Source organism: Triticum urartu, chromosome 1A, assembly GCF_056163025.1.
Source record: "Triticum urartu cultivar PI428250 chromosome 1A, HENAU_Tu73, whole genome shotgun sequence".
In the NCBI taxonomy this organism is placed as follows: Eukaryota; Viridiplantae; Streptophyta; class Magnoliopsida; order Poales; family Poaceae; genus Triticum; species Triticum urartu.
Genome location: NC_141873.1, coordinates 413,539,078 through 413,558,615, shown reverse-complemented (window position 1 = coordinate 413,558,615; position 19,538 = coordinate 413,539,078).

The following is a 19,538-nucleotide window of genomic DNA, read 5'->3' as shown; positions in this document are numbered from 1 at the left end:
GTATGCCGGGCGCCTGTTTGGCATCTCAGGACCCTGTACACATCGTTTGGGGCCGTTGAGGACACCCCGGCCGGATTTCCTTACGGATGGAACCCGAATAGGTGATAAACCTGGACTAGAGACTTGTGCGGTTAGTCAGGTCGTGGTCTACACCCACGTCGGCTTTCGCTTGAAGTCTGCCGACCACATGTCGTGTGCAGACGCTAAGTGGTGGAAACATGTGTGACAAAGTACACCCCTGCGGGGTATAAAACTATTCGAATAGCCGCGTCCACGGTAATGGACTACTTGGTTGCCTATACAGTTCATAAACAAGTTAATGGTTACTACTAAAAGACTCAACATAAGTGTGAGTACCGAGGATGGCCCTCTCGTAGGATGACGAGGGAGGATCCCCGGTGGAGTATTGTGTTGGTGATTAGTGGACTCGTGTGCGAAAACTATTTTACAGTGGTGTCTCGTAGGATAGCTTAGCCAAGAGTCAAAGTTGGCTTGCTGCAATAACTCCACCACCTTCTTGAGAATAAGCATGTATAGTAGGTTCTGTTATAAGACTTCTTGAGTACCTTTGTACTCATGTTGCTTTAATTACTGTTTTCAGAAGACAACACCGCCCCATCCGATGGGTTTTATGTAGACTTCGACGTTGATGAGTAACTTGCCACCCAGGTGCTGATTCTGGCCATGGAGGGCCCTATGTAGATATTCAGGCTTCGACAAGCCTTCTTTCTTTCTAGTGTCTGTACTCAGACTATTTGCTTCTGCATGTTCTTGTATGCTTGTATGCTTGTATGACTTGAGTGTCGGGTCATGTGACCCCTACCTGTATGAACATGTTATGTATGGCTCTCCGGAGCCTTTAAATAAAGTACTTGAGTTGTAGAGTTTTGTTGTGATGCCATGTTGTATTTGCACATATCGAGCATATTGTGTGTATGATTGAAATTCTTGGTATGTGTGGGATCCGACAATCTAGTTGTTTATCCTTGGCAGCCTCTCTTATGGGGAAATGTAGTCTAGTGCTCCTTGAGCCATAGTAGTCCGCTACAGCCCGGTTCACCAGAGTCCTGCTAACCCAGCACTACTGCTCAGGACACTTGACTGGCCGGCATGTGTTTCACTTCGTTCCTATGTCTGTCCCTTCGGGGAAATGTCACGCGGTGACATCCGGAGTCCTGCCTAGCCTGCTACAGCCCGGGTTCCCCGAAGTCCTGTTAGCCCAGTGCTACAGCCCAGATTCACTCGCTGATGACCGACATGCTCGATGTGATTCATGTATGCATGCCCCCATAGGTTAGTGCCGCTTTGGGTTCACGACTAGCCATGTCGGCCCGGGTTCTCTGTCATATGGATGCTAGCGACACTATCATATACGTGAGCGAAAAGGCGCAAACGGTCCCGGGCCATGGTAAGGCGACACCCATGGGGATACCGTGCATGAGGCCGCAAAGTGATATGAGGTGTTACCGGCTAGATCGATGTGACTTGGAATCGGGGTCCTGACACTGTCTTCATCAAGACAGGACCTTGGGGTCATCTCGCTGTCCCCAAGATGGTTTGGCTCACTATCTTTCCTAAAGTTCTGCCTGGCATAAGAGATATGACTCTGAAAGAGAAACAAGGGGACACGTAACAGGTTTCACAATTATATAAGCAGATAAATGGATATGTTCTGCATAAGGAACATGTTTTTACAACTACAATTTAAAACTGGTAGTTGTTGTAAACATCCAATCAGATGTAAACAACAGTGGAGGAAATGATGCCTATCCAAATCTATACTAGAACAAAGTTTGAAGGCTTGAGAAGGATGAACTTACATTACATGTTAACACGGGCTGGACAAAGCCCTTCTCCATGTTGACTGAAGGATAATTCAATGAATACCCCAAAGAAAATTCTTTATAAGTGTTGCCATTATTCTACAGTATGCAAAGAGTAAATATAGATCAAATAATATTGGAAGAAATAGAGGATAATGAAGCTCAGGTGCAGACTAATGATACATAATCAAATAGAAATTAATTAAGTACATCGTTACAAGGAAAAAGGTACTAACAAGAGGAATGCAGACATCAACGTGTGCAGTGGCATTGGCTTTATTCAACATTTTGGTAAGAGTAAATGTAGATGTGATAATTTGGAGAAAGTGGAGGGCAGGGCAGATAAGATGCAGAGTAATGCTAGACAATCAACTATCTCGTGATGCTTGTACAGTAATACCACCACCGTCCATTATTACTTGTCGCTCAAATGGATGTATCTAGCACTATTAAGTTCTAAATACATCCAATTGATCAACAATTAATTCGATACAGAGGGAGTACATGACAACAGGAACTTACACGAGCAATCCAAAACTTCATAACCATTGTGTTAATTCTACATTTATCTAGGAGTAAATATAGATCTTATAATTTCAAGCAAAGGGAGGATAAAGAAGCGAACATTTACAGTGATGCTACATAATCAAACAGCAATGAGTGTAAGTATGCTGACAAAGGGCAAGAGGTACTGACAAGAGCAATGCAGAGCCCAGTATTGTCGTGAGATCCTATGATCCTTTGAGCAAGGAGATTCATCTGAAATTAGTTTTCATACAAGAGAGAAGGTAAGGCACATGCAGAAATTTAGGAGCTCAAATTTTGAATTGATATCATAGACAGTACCTGACGCTGGGCTCTCAGCAGTTCTAATAGGGGTTTGGCCACTGGAGTAGGGGTAAAGTCTAGTGGTATAGTTGGGCCTATGTTTTCTGTGGCTGCTGATCTATTTGATTTAATAGGTATCACTACCTTTTCAAAATACCTAGTTTATACTCCTTGAGGATCTGCACTCACCCTCTTCATTTTGGACATCTATTACGAAAGAACAATATTTGACGAGAAAAACATAGTATGACGACACATGGAATAGGTACAGAAAATGGATAGGTATGGCATATACTCATATATGATGCTTAAACTAAACAGATGGTGTAACAAAGTAGAAGTAATGCAAGACGTCAGATGCAAAATATGTACGACCAATACAACCTTGCCAAGTTAGAGCATGCACCTTGATGGGTGAATAAGATAGGCCATCCTCCACCATGCCAGGTGTAAGTGCATCTAGTGCCACCCCTAGTTAGTTTTGGAGTATTGACGACAAACCTAGTTGAGGGACTAATGTGTTTGTGAGAATTGCAGGATAACACAGGTAGAAGTCCCTCATTGATTCGGTTTTACTACCAGAGATGACCCCTAAAAATGTATGAAGACATTGAAGCCAAAGGTGGTATATGAAGATATTCACATTGAAGACTATGACAAAAGAAGACACGTTATGAAGCCTATGGAGCTCGAAGATTTACATCTTTCGTAGTTCTTTTTCTTTTGTGTTGAGTCATAGGAACCACCGTACTGTTAAGTGGGGTCCAGGAGAACCAGTCAGAATGACTGAAGTGATGCCTAAACCAAAAACCTATGTCTTCGAGTGAAGACAATGAGAGCGAATCTTGTCCAGAGCCGGACAAGTCAGCTTTGCTTGTAGCCCAAGTAAAGTTGCCATGAGAGTTTGAAATCCGACCGTTGAGACACGTGTCAGTTCCTTAGTGACCCAGGGTCATTTCGGACAAATCAGGTCGGGTTGCCAAGTGGCTATAAATAGCCCACCCCCTACAACCATAAATGGTTGGCTGCCCAGATTTCAGTGCATGGCTTTTGTCGTTTGAGAGCAACCCACCTCAAAGCCTTTGAGAGAAAATTCCTAGCGAGGAGAAAAGCCCTAACCACCCAGAGCCAGAGAACATTGGGCATCACTTAAGTCTTCTTGTCTGTGTGATCTGAAGACTTATTGCACTTGAGGACTGTGAAACCTCCAGACGGTTAGGCGTCGCGTTCAGAGCATCCAAGAGACATTGTGGATTGCTAGTGAACGAAGTCTGTGAAGGTTTGGGAGTCTACCTTGAAGACTTACCAGAGTGATTGGGCGAGGACTATGTGACCTTAGCTGAAGGAGAATACGGTGAGGACTTGGTGTCCTGAGCTGCGTGTTCAGGACTGGGTGTCTGGGACTGTGTGTCCTAAGGTTTAAATACCTAGCCGCTCCAACCAGACGTACAGTTGTCACAGCAACTGGAACTGGTCCAACACATCATTGTCTTCAATGAGTCACCGGTTTCATCTTCACTTCCTTTTTCTTACTGTTACTCATTGTGAAGCCATTGCATACTTGCTCTATCTTTTGTCTTCACAACGTGAATGTATGATCTGTTTGGCTTCATAACTTCTTCCTACCTGATCCTTATTACACTGCAGCTGTTTGTCTTTGTGCTTTCACTCTATTGAATACTTGACTATGGCTTGCCTAGTGTAATCTAACTTCCGCTGCATAGTAATAGGCAAAATCTTCGCTGTTTGTCTTCATATCTCCCATGTTTTGAAGACTTTCATAAAAATCGCCTATTCACCTCCCCCTCTAGTCGATATAACGCACTTTCAATTGGTATCAGAGCGAGGTGCTCCCTTGTTCTGTGTGATTTGGTTTAACCACCTGGAGTTTTAGCTATGTCGACTGCAGGGATAATCAAAGTCTCCGCTGCGTGCCCCGTCTTCGATGGAACTGAATATCCCTACTGGAAGAATAAGATGCGCATGCATCTTGAAGCCATTGACGTCGACCTATGGTATGTCGTTAAGAACGGCGTTCCCAAGGCTGGAGAAGGTGTCACTGCTGCTGATGTCAAGAAGTTCACTCAACTGGACTCTACTGCCAAAAATATCATCTGTGGTCATCTGACAAAAGGACAGTATGGCCGTGTGAGTGCCTTGAAGACATCCAAGCTGGTCTGGGACTGGCTCTCCAAGGTCAATGAAGGAATGTCAACCCAGAGAGATCAGAGAATCAGTGTTCTTCGCAACCTCTTCAACCTCTTCAAGCGAAATGACAATGAGAATGTCTAGCACACATTTGACCGGCTCACTGACATCACAAATGAACTTCAAGCCCTCGGTGCCACTGAGATCACCAAACATGAAATCGTCAAGACGCTGCTGAGATCACTTGATAGTTCGTTTGACATCCTAGCCCTGATGATTCAAGAACGTCCTGATTTCAAGACACTCGATCCGTCTGACATACTTGAGAGGCTCAACACACATGAGTTCCAGCTTTCTGAGAAAAGAGATATCTATGGTCCAAACTATGGGCGAACTCGTGCCTTGAAGGCAAAAGCTGTTTCCTCATCTGAAGAAGAATCTGACAGCAGTTCTGATGATCCTGAAGACATTGGAAGGGAACTTGCAATGCTAGTGAAGAAGTTCCAAAAATTCACCAAGAAGAAAGGCTTCAGAAAATCTTCACGATCAAGCTCAAGGAATGATGAAGCTTCTGCTCATGACTACAAGAAGAAAACATGTCACAAGTGCAAGAAAACTGGACACTTCATCTCTGAGTATCCACAGTGGGACAATGAGAACAGAAGGAAGAAGAAGAGCAAGGAATATGATTCTGACGACAAGAAGAAGAAGAAGAAATACTCAAAGTCTTCTTCCAAGTCTTCCTCAAAGTCTTCATCACAGAAGAAGAGCTCATCTGGCAAGGCACGTGCGTTTGTTGGCAAGGAAATGGATTCAGAGGAGGAGTCCACTTCTGAGGAGGCAGAGGTGGAATCTGAGGAGGAGTCTGATTCTGGCATTGCGAGTCTGGCTACAGCATATGTCGCCAAGTCCATCTTCAACACTGAAGACAATGACTTCATCACCGACACTGATGCAAATGACAAGAACGACTCCACTCCTACCTACTGCTTCATGGCACGCGGTGCCAAGGTAAACACACGCACTACTCGCTATCAAACATCTAGTGACGATGACTCTGACTGTGATTCAAAACCCAGCTACAAAACACTTGCTAAAATTGCAACTGAACAACAGAAAGCTATGGAACATATTCAAAAACTGTTAGACAGAAGCGATGATCTGTTGGGTGCTGAAATGACTCGATCTGAGTCCTTAATTGAAGACATAAAAAATCTTCACGTTAAGTATCAGGAACTTGAAGATCGTCTTGATACTCTCTCAACAACTCATGAAAAGCTTTCCTATGATTATCTTCAAAGGAAGCAAGAACTTGAGAAATTGAGAGCGGATCATGAAGATCTTCAAAAGGAAAACGAATCACTTCGCGCCGAACAGATCAGTTCCGCTCAGGAAGGATTTGAACCACCATGTCTTAAATGCATTGAGCGTGATAATGCTACTTCTGTTGCTGAATGTTCCACTGCTACTGCTGTTGCAATATCTTCAACTGTTGATGTGGTAACTAACCCCTCTGCTGAGGATACCACTGCTATTGCTGATGAGAATTCTAGGTTGAAGACATTGCTTGAAACAGGGATGTACAAAAGTCTTAAAGGACATCAGACATTATGTGATGTCCTCAAGAAGCAGATTCTGAACCGAAACCCTAGGAAAGAGGGTGTTGGGTTCGTAAGGAAAATAAATGCAGATGGCTCTTACTGGAAACCTGAGCAGTACCCCAAAACCACATGGGTTGCTGCAAAGGAACCTTCAGCATATCCATCCAATTTATCTGGCTTCACATGTGCTAACCCCATTATTATTGATGAATCCTTTGATGCAAACTATAAACTGTTTAAGAATCAGAATGGTGAAGTGTTTGCCAGGTACATTGGTACTAACTGCAGGAATGGACCGCCTATGAAGAAGATCTGGGTTCCGAAAAAGTGTCTGGAAAATCTTCCTGTGAATGTCTTCATGACACCTCACTTGAAGAAGACAAACCTCAGACCAAAGGCTTCATACGGTCCAAAGGCTTCTTACAAACAGAGGACTCACCTGAGTCACACTAACGCAAATGTTTTGCAGGGAAACCATACTCAGGCATATGAATATGAGAGCGGTTCATCGAACCGTCATGTTCATATGACCAAAAATTATTCTGCTTATTCCTATGAGTATTATTGTCCACCTGCAAGAGTGTTTGCTAAGGCTTCAAAGCCAAAATTCTCAGATGCTGCACTTAGACTTATTGCTTCTAAGCCACCCTTGAACATGTGGGTGGTTAAGAAAGCTTAACTCTCTTTTGCAGGGAAAGGTCTCCAGCAGAAAAACAAAATCTTCTGACGCTATTGCTGGGGACCTTAAAAATCTTGTAGGGCGCAAGATAAAATGCCCGAATGGCATCATTATGTACTTCGTTCCTGAATCGCATGCTACTCTCCCTATTAGTCCTAATCTGGATCTAAGTTTTCATAACCCACTGGTTCGTCAAATGTTTTTGCTTCACAATTCTCTTCGTGAAGCCTATCCCCCTAACTGCACTGTAGGGTACGACACCAGCGTCTTCAAAGTCTTCAGAATGGATTATTGACAGTGGGTGTACAAATCACATGACTGGCAAAAGAAGCCTTCTTATGGACTCAACCTTACGTCCATCCGACAAGAGCCACATCACATTTGCTGACACTGGTAAAAGTAAGGTATTGGGTCAAGGTAGAGTTGCAATCTCAAAGGATCAACACATGGATAAAGTCATGCTTGTTGAATCCCTTGGCTTCAACTTAATGTCTGTCTCAATGCTTTGCGATTTGAACATGATCGTAATGTTTGGAAAATATCGTTGCCTAGTACTAATGGAATCTGACAAGTCTCTAGTGTTTGAAGGGTATCGAAAAGATGATCTGTACGTGGTAGATTTCTCAGCAGGGCCACAACTTGCAGTATCTCTTCTTGCAAAAGCTTCAGAATGCTGGCTTTGGCATCGGAGGCTTGGGCCTGCTGGCATGAGGAACCTCCACACCCTTGCGAAGAAGAAGCATGTCATAGGCATCGAGGGCGTCAAGTTCAAGAAAGATCACTTATGCGGTGCCTGTGAAGCAGGGAAGATGACAAGGGCAAAACATCCTTCGAAGACAATCATGACTACTACTCAACCCTTCGAACTGCTCCACATGGATCTTTTCGGCCCCACTCACTACTCAACTTTTACTACTACTGCTTGCCTCTATGGCTTTGTCATTGTTGATGATTACTCTAGATATACTTGGGTGCACATAATCCTTTACAAGACTGAAGTGCAGGATGTCTTCAGACGCTTCGCCAATCATGCTATGAACAATTTTGGCGCCAAGATAAAACACATCAGAAGTGACAATGGCACTGAATTCAAGAACACTGGCCTTGATACATATCTTGATACCTTGGGCATCACACATGAATTCTCAGCTCCGTACACGCCACAGCAGAATGGCGTCGTCGAACGCAAGAACAGAACACTCATTGAGATGGCCAGAACAATGCTAGATGAATACAAGACTCCAAGAAAATTCTGGACTGAAGCCATTGACACTGCATGCCATACAATCAATCGTGTTTATCTTCACAAGCTTCTGAACAAGACATCTTATGAACTCCTAACTGGCAAGAAGCCAAATGTCAGTTACTTCAGAGTATTTGGCGCAAGGTGCTGGATCAAGGACCCACACCACACCTCAAAGTTTGCACCAAAAGCACATGAGGGCTTTATGCTTGGATATGGAAAGGATTCACACTCCTACAGAGTCTTCAATCTCTTTCATTACAAAGTGGTTGAAACAGTGGATGTGCGGTTCGATGAGACAAATGGTTCACAAAGAGAGCAACTGCCAAATGTGCTAGATGAGATTCCAGCTAGTGAATCAATCAAGCTAATGGGAACTGGAGAGATTATACCTTCTGAAGCTCATCCTGAAGAAGAACTTATCATCTCAGCACCTGATCAACATGAAGACAATGCTCAGCCTGAAGACATTCCTCCCAACAAAAACACAGATCAGCAAGAGCAAAGTCTTCGCCCTGTACATCATCGTGTTGCCAATGAAGTGCAGATTGACAGAATAATTGACAACATCAATGCACCAGGTCCACTCACTCGTTCAAGGGCAACTCAGCTAGCAAATTTCTGTGGGCACTTCGCATTCGTCTCAATATCAGAACCCAAGAAAGTTGAAGAAGCCTTCATGGAACCTGAATGGATTCAAGCTATGCAAGAAGCGCTTCAACAGTTTGAGCTGAATAATGTATGGGAACTGGTTAAGCGTCCTGATCCACGGAAGCACAACATAATAGGCACCAAATGGATATACCGCAACAAACAAGATGAGCATGGTCAAGTTGTCAGAAACAAAGCTCGTCTCGTTGCTCAAGGATATGCTCAAGTGGAAGGCATTGACTTCGATGAAACATTTGCTCCCGTGGCTAGGCTTGAAGCCATACGCATTATGCTGGCCTATGCAAATCATCATAACATACTTCTATATCAAATGGATGTGAAAAGTTCCTTTCTCAATGGCAAGATTGAAGAAGAATTGTATGTTGCACAACCGCCTGGCTTTGAAAATCCAAAACATCCTAACATGGTATACAAGCTCAACAAGGCACTGTATGGCCTCAAACAAGCCCTTAGGGCCTGGTATGACACACTCAAATACTTCCTGAAGAGCAAAGGCTTCATACCTGGTTCCCTGGATCCCACTCTTTTCATGAAGACATATGATGGTGAACTGTTTGTGTGCCAAATATATGTGGATGAAATTATCTTCGGCTGCACCAATCAGAAGTACAGTGAAGAGTTTGGATATATGATGCAAGAGCAATATCAGATGTCCATGATGGGGGAGCTGAAGTTCTTCCTTGGTCTTCAAATACGACAACAACGCAATGGCATCTTCATATCTCAAGAGAAGTATCTCAAAGATTGCCTGAAGAAGTTCGGTATGCAAGACTGCAAAGGCTTCACAACACCAATGCCAGCCAAACATCATCTAGGTCCTGACGACAATGGTAAAGAGTTCGATCAAAAGGTATACCGCTCCATGATTGGTTCTTTGCTTTATTTATGTGCATCTAGGCCAGATATTATGCTTAGTGTTTGCATGTGTGCTTGATTTCAAGCGGCACCAAAGGAGTCGCATCACTTAGCTGTGAAGCGAATTCTTCGATATTTGGCTCACACCCCAACTCTAGGATTATGGTATCCAAAGGGCTCAGAGTTTGATTTGGTTGGATTTTCGGATGCTGATTATGCTGGTGACAAAGTTGATCGCAAGTCTACATCAGGCACATGTCACTTTCTGGGACGATCACTTGTATGTTGGTCTTCAAAGAAGCAGAACTGTGTATCTCTCTCCACTGCTGAATCTGAATACATCGCTGCTGGATCTTGCTGCGCTCAGCTTCTGTGGATGAAGCAAACACTCAAGGATTATGGCATTCATCTGAAGCAAGTACCACTTTACTGCGACAATGAAAGTGCCATCAAGATTGCCAACAACCCAGTTCAGCACTCGAAGACAAAGCACATTGAAATTCGTCATCACTTTCTCAGAGATCATGTTGTGAAGGAAGACATTGATATCATACACGTCAACACTGAAGAACAATTGGCAGATATCTTCACCAAGACCTTGAATGAGAAGAGATTTTGCAAGTTACGGTGTGAGCTAAATATCCTGGAATCCTCAAATGTCCTGTGATCAGGCACACATCCTAACACTTATGCATATGATGACTTAGATGTGCAACGCACAAAGTAAAGTATATCTTCAATCAATGAAGACATACATTCTAAGTGTGAATACATTAATGTGGAATTTGACTTTGGAGCGCCACGATAATTGTGCGCTGTGTCTGGGTCTAATACTTCCTATACGGTGGGTAACGCCACCACCAAACGTTCTATTTTGAAGTGTTTCACTCATGGCGTTACCTTGCAATATCTTCACATTTGGTTTGGCTTCGAACTCAACATGTCTTCATGATTATCTTCATTACGTTGATTATATAGATGTATACATACTGGTGTTCTGTCCTCTATAGCATTCACTTATAGCTATGTCTTCTTGGTTGAATCTTTTGAACTAAGTGAATGTGATCGGACCCTAATCTCTCTATGCTTTCTATCTCGAATTCTATCTCTCCAAGTCATATGCATTCTATTGAAACTGTCGAATGTCTTCACTACGTCCTTGTCAGCAGAAGATATAGAGACAACCATAAAGTCCGTTTTCAATGCTCATTCCTCCACATAAAATCCGGAGAAGCAGGAACGACCGCCCGACAATCCAGGTGTGCGTGGGACGTGGAACAAACCCCAAACTTCCGTAAACAGGCCACGCGTTCCTCAGATGCGAATCGCCAGGGGCACCTGTGTAATAGCACAGTGCCGCCCCTGTGCCTATAAATTCACACTTACCGCGGTCATTATCTCCTTCTTCCACCCTTGCACGAACCCTAGCACCACCGCTAGCTCTCAACGACGCCGGCGAGGAAGCGCTTCGCTGCCGCAACCTCTCCGACGCCGTCCTCACGCCGACCGCGGACATCGTTCTCTCCGCCATCGCCGTAGGTGTCTTCCGTCGCCAAGTTAGGGCACGGAGGACTGAACTGCTCGGCATCATCTCCCGCTTCCGTCTAGCAGTTCCAAGTGTGGTAAATAAAACTTCTTTTTACAGCCCCTTTTAATCTCATGGTTCTGTCACTTTCTACCATAAGAAGTTTATCTTCACACAAGTTAGATCTCTCAATCTGCATCTCATAACATGCCTAGTATATTCACTTGTGCTTCATGAAGTAGTTAGATTCCTCACTTGTACTGATCTGTGGGTTCGTACAAATCTGGAACCAACTTCTTATCTATGAGTGAATGTCTTCGCACGATGAGGTCAATGTCTTCTAAACTGATTAATCTTCAAAACCTTCTGAGAATGCATATGACCTCTTCCCCTTCCCTCGCACCTTAATGCTGTCACAGGTACATGTCCGTGGGAGAATCCTTCGGTTCTCATAGTCTGCATTCATTTGCAGAATTCCTACAGCATCACTTAAATTCTCCTGAAGCCAGTTCCTGTTGGTCCAGCAAAAGAAAGCCTTTGAAGCCTTTGAAAGTTTTGAAGCCTTTCAAGTTAAAGTTTATGGCTTCAGAAGCAGCAGCAAGGAAGGGGGGCAGACAGCGACGTGAAGGAACTTCCAAAGATCTGCCTGAAGACCTAGCAGAATTGTATAAAACAGATCCTGAAGAGAATTATGGGCAGCGCAAGACCCGAATCCAATGGATTCGACGCTATTGGGCTGAACAATGGTTCAAATACCGCTTCACAACCCAAGAGTATGCTGAGAAAAGTGCCATCAAAAGACCATGGGGAGACATCTTATACAAAAACCTTGTACCCAGGTCCAGAGATGAAGCTATTGCCCAAAGCTTCTATCCATGCATGGTTCATGGGCCACAGCCTAATGATGCACATCCGTCGTCACTACTCTAGTGTCGTGACGACAATCTATTCAAGCACAACTTCCAGTTTGCCCAACAATCAGCGAAGCAGAACAAGAAGAAGTTGGGGTTAGACTTCAACCCTGGTCCCTCAGCACCAAGGGCAGATGGCACACACTACGCAGAACCCAATATCATCGGTCCATATGCCAATCTTGAGGGCCTCATCACCCGCATCTTAGTCCAAGGGACTGCCGTGAATGACCCTCCAGCTAACTCTGAGTCTGATGAAGCTCCTGCTGTACCGAAGCCAAAGCAGTCGAAGAAGCCAAAAGCTTCAAAGCCAGCCCCTTCATCAAAAATCTCAAGGGCGAAGCCATTGGAAACTGCACCTCCTGAAGACAGTGTGCAGTCTGAAGACGTATCCCGCGTCTCCAAGCCCCAGAAGGCCAAGGTGCCTCAGCCACACACCGGCAAAGAGCTCACAGCTGTTGCCATTCTGCGCAGCGAAGCCATTGATCTGTCAAGTGATGAAGATCTTGGAGATGACGCTCTAGAGAATCTCATCAAGAGCAAAGAAGAAGCTGAAATCTTCAACAATTTGCCTCTCTTTGATGTCGCCATCATCCACAACTTCATCGACGAATGGTTTGCCACACCAAACATCAGCTTCGAAGATCTGCAGCTGCCTGTTGGCCTCAGCGTCGCCTTCCAAGGCGCAATTGCTTCAGAACATGCCATTGCCCAGTGCATTGTTGAACTGAAGCAGAAAATTGATCATGAAAAGGCTCAGTTCAAGAAGAATATGGCCAAGCTCAGCGTGCAAGAAGTGAAGAGCTTCAACACCATGTTGCATGAGCTCAAGGAAAATTTTCTGAAGAAGCGTGCAGAAGCTCAGGGCTCACGTGAGCGGATGAAGTCTCTGGCCGAAAGATGTGTACAAGCCTACAATGAGGATGAGAAGCGCAAGGCACTTGGGCGTCCTGGCATTGACCCTAAGATGGCCGCGAAGAAGAAGAAGAAGCCTGCTATGGCTGAACCAGAGGCACCTAGGCAAGAAGCAGTTCCAATTGTCTTCCCAACTGCAACGACTGGCTCGAAGCCAAAGAGCCGGTCAACAGCTTCAGAGCTCAAGAAGACAAGAACTGCTGAGGCTGAAGCTAGGAAGAGGAAAAGCTCTGAAGCCTCTCCTACTGCCCCCAGCAAGAAGAAGCGAAAGATCAAGAAATCTCGGGCTGCTCCCACAGAGCCCTTGATAGTTGAACCTATCTCTATGGTTCACCCCAACGCAGAACGACAACTGACAGTTCATGAGCCTGCTTCCACAGAGGCTCCTGAAGCTGAAGACATACCAGTAGCCGACCCCATTGCTGCTGAAGACATTGGTCATCAGGACAATGTACAAGATGATGCAGCCCTTCCTCAGTATGAACAAAGCGAGCTCATCAGCATTGGTCGTCCTCTGACGCCAATTGCACAAGATGCGTCATGGGCGGATCGCCCTCAAGAGGAAGAAGACAATGAGGCCCAGCCCACTCCAACCCCATAGGCGTCGTCTGCATTCCGCAGGCTTCGCAAAGGTCCAAGGCCTCTAGTCTATGCTGAAGACATTCCGGCTGCATCAGCCGCAGAAGACGCATCACAAGAGCCTACTCCTATGCTCCACCAAGAAGCAGTTCTCCAGGAGAACGTGCTTGTGACTGACCCTCCAGCTAGTCAAGTGGAGGCTGAAAATGTTGAGGCTGCCACAACCAACACTGAAGCCAATGTGGAGCCCTCCCCACCAAAAGCTTCAGCAGACAGCGAAGCTACTGATCCAGACACTTCTGTTCCTGAGTCTGCTGCAGGTCCTCAATTTGATTACCATGTTGAGCACAGGCCTCATGTCCAGAAGCCAGTCCCAAGGCTGCCAAGGTTCCCAGGTCCTGCATCAGCACCTGGCTCCTTTGACATCAATAGCTTCAAGGCAGACAATACGTTCTTCAACAGCTCCAATAACCCCTATTTAAGGGAAAGGATTTCATCAGATAGGTTCTGGAGCTATCCTCAGCACAGCTACTATTCATGCATCCTATACAACCAAGGTCGCATCTTCACGCACAAGCGCCTTGATGTTGAAGCCATTGCTGGTCTGCCCTGCTTAGAGGAAGCGCTGGATTGCTTCAAGCAAGTGGGTCTGCTGCAGTTTATAACTGATGAAGAGCACTGGAATGAAGAGCTTCTGTTGCAATTCTATGCCACCCTACACATCAAAGGATACAACAGAGATCCGAAGACTTGGGACCTAGAGTGGATGACCGGCAATGTCCATCACGAAGCCAATGCATTCGATATCATTGAGCTCACCGGCCTGCCCACTCCTGGCGAACTCTTCGAGGAAGGCTGTCCACTACACACTGAAGCTCTTGAGAGCATATTCCAGAGGCTTCAACCAAATATGAGTCAGATGCTCTCCATGATGAAGCCATTGCCCCACGATGCTCCTTATCCAACAGAGTTCTTCGTTGAAGACTTTGAGTACCTGCCCAGAACCATCTATCACATTATCCGGCGGACTCTCTGGCCTATTAAAGGGCACTCTCCAAATGCCAAGATTGAGGGTGCAATGAAGACTCTGATATTCTGTATCCTTCATGGCAAATGCTTCAACGCACAGGATTTCTTCATACGCCAACTCGCTGCATCAGGCTCAGATCTGTTTGGTTTAAAGTTCTATGCTCCTTGGGTAATGAGACTGATCAAGCTTCACTCTGCGATCTCATATCAGCCCTCAGCCCGCAACCATCGGATCTTCTTGCCAGATGTGGATACCTCTGCTGAAGCTATATATCCTGAGCCTGCCAAGCAACATTTGAGTCTTCAGAATGCAGAACACCAGAGCTTCACTCAAAACGATGAAGGTGTTGAAGCCATCTCCAGGGTGTATCCTTTGGCTGGCACTACACGTGCGCCACACCCTGCTTCAACTGAAGCCACTGATAGTGCAACTTCTTCCAGACCCAAGAAGCGCGCTCGTGTTCTCAATAACCGAGAGCTTCTTGTGGCCCTTCATCAAAAACAAGATAGGCATCACGACTGGCTAAAGCGTCAGATGAAAAGCCTCTTGGTGGATGTTAATCGTCTTCGAAATCTTGCCACCAAGAATGCTTTCGTCACTCATGAAACCTGTCGTCGTACATGTAAAGGGCTATCAATGATGTGTACTGAAGCTGAACCTGAAGAGGATGGCTTCACTGAGCGATTCAAGTTTGACACCACACCTCCTAGAAGGGCTGTGATGCGCAACACACCATCACTTGAAGACTCTGAGTTTTCTTCATGTGCTGCCACAGTCACTGTCAGAATCATTGATGAAGAAGACGATGCTACATCACCGCCACCTGCTTCAGCACCTCCAAGCTCTTCTGCACCACCAAACACCTCCAACGACCCTGCTGCTCCTGGGAACGAGTAGACACTCTATGTCTTCAAACCTTTTTGGTCCTTGCTGACAAAAGGGGGAGAAGCATATGGGTTGATAGTCTTCAAGCGGGTCCATATGGGCGGGTGCTTTATGTTTTGCTATATTTTGCTTCATGCTTACAACTCTCATTTTTGCTTCATTTGGTTCTTTGAGTTGTAACACTAAAACTCGATGGTCGTCTGCTACTTGTTTGCCACCCTGTTTGCGAAGATAAATTCCGCATGTGCGATGATAAATTCTGCACTTATCTCATTCTGCAGACGTCCATTTTCCATTATGCATGTCATTATCTTCATATACTTTCACATGCATAGTGGATTGTCATCATAAGCTGAATTGGATCTCCACAGGTACAACCTGCCATGTGCATTTGCATTCCAAAAGCAAATTAACTTATATGCACATCTTCAGGGGGAGCCCTTGAAACTTATGAAGACAATTCCTTATCCTTTACAATTTCACAGACTATATTCCCCGTTGAAAACTTCAACTAGTTTGTCATCAATCACCAAAAAGGGGGAGATTGTAAGTGCATCTAGTGCCACCCCTAGTTGGTTTTGGAGTATTGACGACAAACCTAGTTGAGGGACTAATGTGTTTGTGAGAATTGCAGGATAACACAGGTAGAAGTCCCTCATTGATTCGGTTTTACTACCAGAGATGACCCCTAAAAATGTATGAAGACATTGAAGCCAAAGGTGGTATATGAAGATATTCACATTGAAGACTATGACAAAAGAAGACACGTTATGAACCCTATGGAGCTCGAAGACTTAGATCTTTCGTAGTTCTTTTTCTTTTGTGTTGAGTCATAGGAACCACCGTACTGTTAAGTGGGGTCCAGGAAAACCAGTCAGAATGACTGAAGTGATGCCTAAACCAAAAACCTATGTCTTCGAGTGAAGACAATGAGAGCGAATCTTGTCTAGAGCCGGACAAGTCAGCTTTGCTTGTAGCCCAAGTAAAGTTGCCATGAGAGTTTGAAATCTGACCGTTGAGACACGTGTTAGTTCCTTAGTGACCCAGGGTCATTTCGGACAAATCAGGTCGGGTTGCCAAGTGGCTATAAATAGCCCACCCCCTACAACCATAAACGGTTGGCTGCTCAGATTTCAGTGCACGGCTTTTGTCGTTTGAGAGCAACCCACCTCGAAGCCTTTGAGAGAAAATTCCTAGCGAGGAGAAAAGCCCTAACCACCCAGAGCCAGAGAACATTGGGCATCACTTAAGTCTTCTTGTCTGTGTGATCTGAAGACTTATTGCACTTGAGGACTGTGAATCCTCCAGACGGTTAGGCGTCGCGTTCAGAGCATCCAAGAGACATTGTGGATTGCCAGTGAACGAAGTCTGTGAAGGTTTGGGAGTCTACCTTGAAGACTTACCAGAGTGATTGGGCGAGGACTATGTGACCTTAGCTCAAGGAGAATACGTTGAGGACTTGGTGTCCTGAGTTGCGTGTTCAGGACTGGGTGTCCGGAACTGTGTGTCCTAAGGTTTAAATACCTAGCCGCTCCAACCAGACATACAGTTGTCACAGCAACTGGAACTGGTCCAACACATCATTGTCTTCAACGAGTCACCGGTTTCATCTTCACTTCCTTTTTCTTACTTTTACTCATTGTGAAGCCATTGCATGCTTGCTCTATCTTTTGTCTTCACAATGTGAATGTATGATCTGTTTGGCTTCATAACTTCTTCCTACCTGATCCTTATTACACTGCAGTTGTTTGTCTTTGTGCTTTCACTCTATTGAATACTTGACCATGGCTTGCCTTGTGTAATCTAACTTCCGCTGCATAGTAATAGGCAAAATCTTCGCTGTTTGTCTTCATAACTCCCACGTTTTGAAGACTTTCATAAAAATCGCCTATTATATTCACCCCCCTCTAGTCAATATAACGCACTTTCACCAGGTTTGTTATCCAGTGGATTGTTCCGCAATATTCCTTTCATGCACTCATTCTCATATTCATTTTGATAATGTTCAATACCTGACATGCATGAAAACATAAAAACAAGTGAGATTATCTTTGTAATGCAGAAGTGATTCTAATCCAATACTTCCTCCCTGTAAACCCCTTTGTGCTATCTCTGCAATTCTTCTAAGAGGTGCCATGCATGCTGTAATTTTGTGTGTGCATTAATATAATGTGGCCTACTGCTCAAAATATGAGAGCTCCAGAACTGATGATACTTCGTAGATGACAACTTCAACATATAGTAAAGAAGAACAAGTCAACCCGACCTGACAGATTCAAAATATACTAAGGGAGAATAACTTGACATGACTAGTCGACCGCAAGAGAAGAGGATCATCTTAAAGAAGAGCAGAAGAGCAAGCAGATTGAAGATATTACAAGTCTTTCTATACAATGTCAGTTGGCCGCCCATGATGAACCAGAGCGCGCAGAGAAATACTATTCCTTCCGGTCTCTCCATATGAGGCTCACATGCTTTTCAAAACTTAAGTAGGAACATTGAGCTGACCAATTAAACATCTCTCAGTTTTACTAATATCAGCATAATATCAGATTTGAATTTCTAAAACTAAGCTTGTTTAGCTCGATGGGTGGAGCAGTGCTATTACGACATGAACCACTACAAAAAAATACACTTCCGTGATGATACATGTTTGTCATAGTAGGTCGCTTTTTTTGTCATGCATGTACATCCATGATAAATTTATGACAGAATCAAGATAGTCATACCTGTGCTGTCGTAGAAGTGTTTCATGACATTACCAAAATTATCATCACGGAAGTGTCCACTTCCATGACGATAAATCGCGCGTCACAGAAGTGTTTTCGTCAAGGGTGACCGACACGTGGCATCCACCGTAATGGAACACCGTTAAGCTATCGGGTCGGGTTTTGGATCCGATAACCCGTTAACAGCCCCGACCAATGGGGATTTTCCACATGTAAAATCATCATTGGCTAGAGGAAACACGTGCCGACTCATCGTCGGGACAGATGTCATCCACTCACTGGTCAGAAGGCGCCTATGATACGTCGACACGTGGCAGGGCCCAACAAGTTTAAATGGGCCGGCCCAACTAAAGGCCCACAAGATTTTGCGGACCATAATGGGCCGGCCCAGCTAAAGGCCCATGAGATTTTGTGGACCATAATGGGCTGGCCCAGCTAAAGGCCCACAAGATTTCATGGGCCATAATGGGTCGGTCCAGGTAAAGGCCCACAAGATTTTTGTGTGCCATAATAGGCCGGCCCAGGTAAAGGCCCACAAAATTCTTGTGGATCATAATGGGCCAGCCCAGCTAAAGGCCCATGAGATTTCGCCGACATTAATGGGCCGGCCCAGCTGTAGGCCCACAAGATTTTGAGGACCCTAGTAGGCCGGCCCGTTAACTGGCTGCCATGTTTTGGGCCAAATACCAGCCCATATTTGATATAGTCTATTAATGGCGTGCCACGCTCCGGGCCTAATAGTGGCCCATGTGAGATCCGGCCCGTTAAAACCCTACCACGCTCTGGGCCAAATTACGACCCAGATCAGGTCCGGCCCTTTAAGAGGTTTTGGGCCTAATTATGGCCCATATCAGATTCGGCCCGTCAACTGGACACTATGCTTTTGGGACCACTTGCTAAAGGCCCACTTAGTAATTCAGCCTGATATTAGTTTTGGCCTGTTAAGGGCCCGTTTAACATTTCGGCCCTATATTAGTTCCAGCCTGTTAAAAGCACGTCATATAGTTGGGCCTAACTACGACCCGGTTTGCATCCGGCCTGCTCGCAGCCGATATCTGATTGGGCCAAACAAGGACCGAGACAGTTTTTCGGCCTGTTAAAAGCCCGTGATTTGA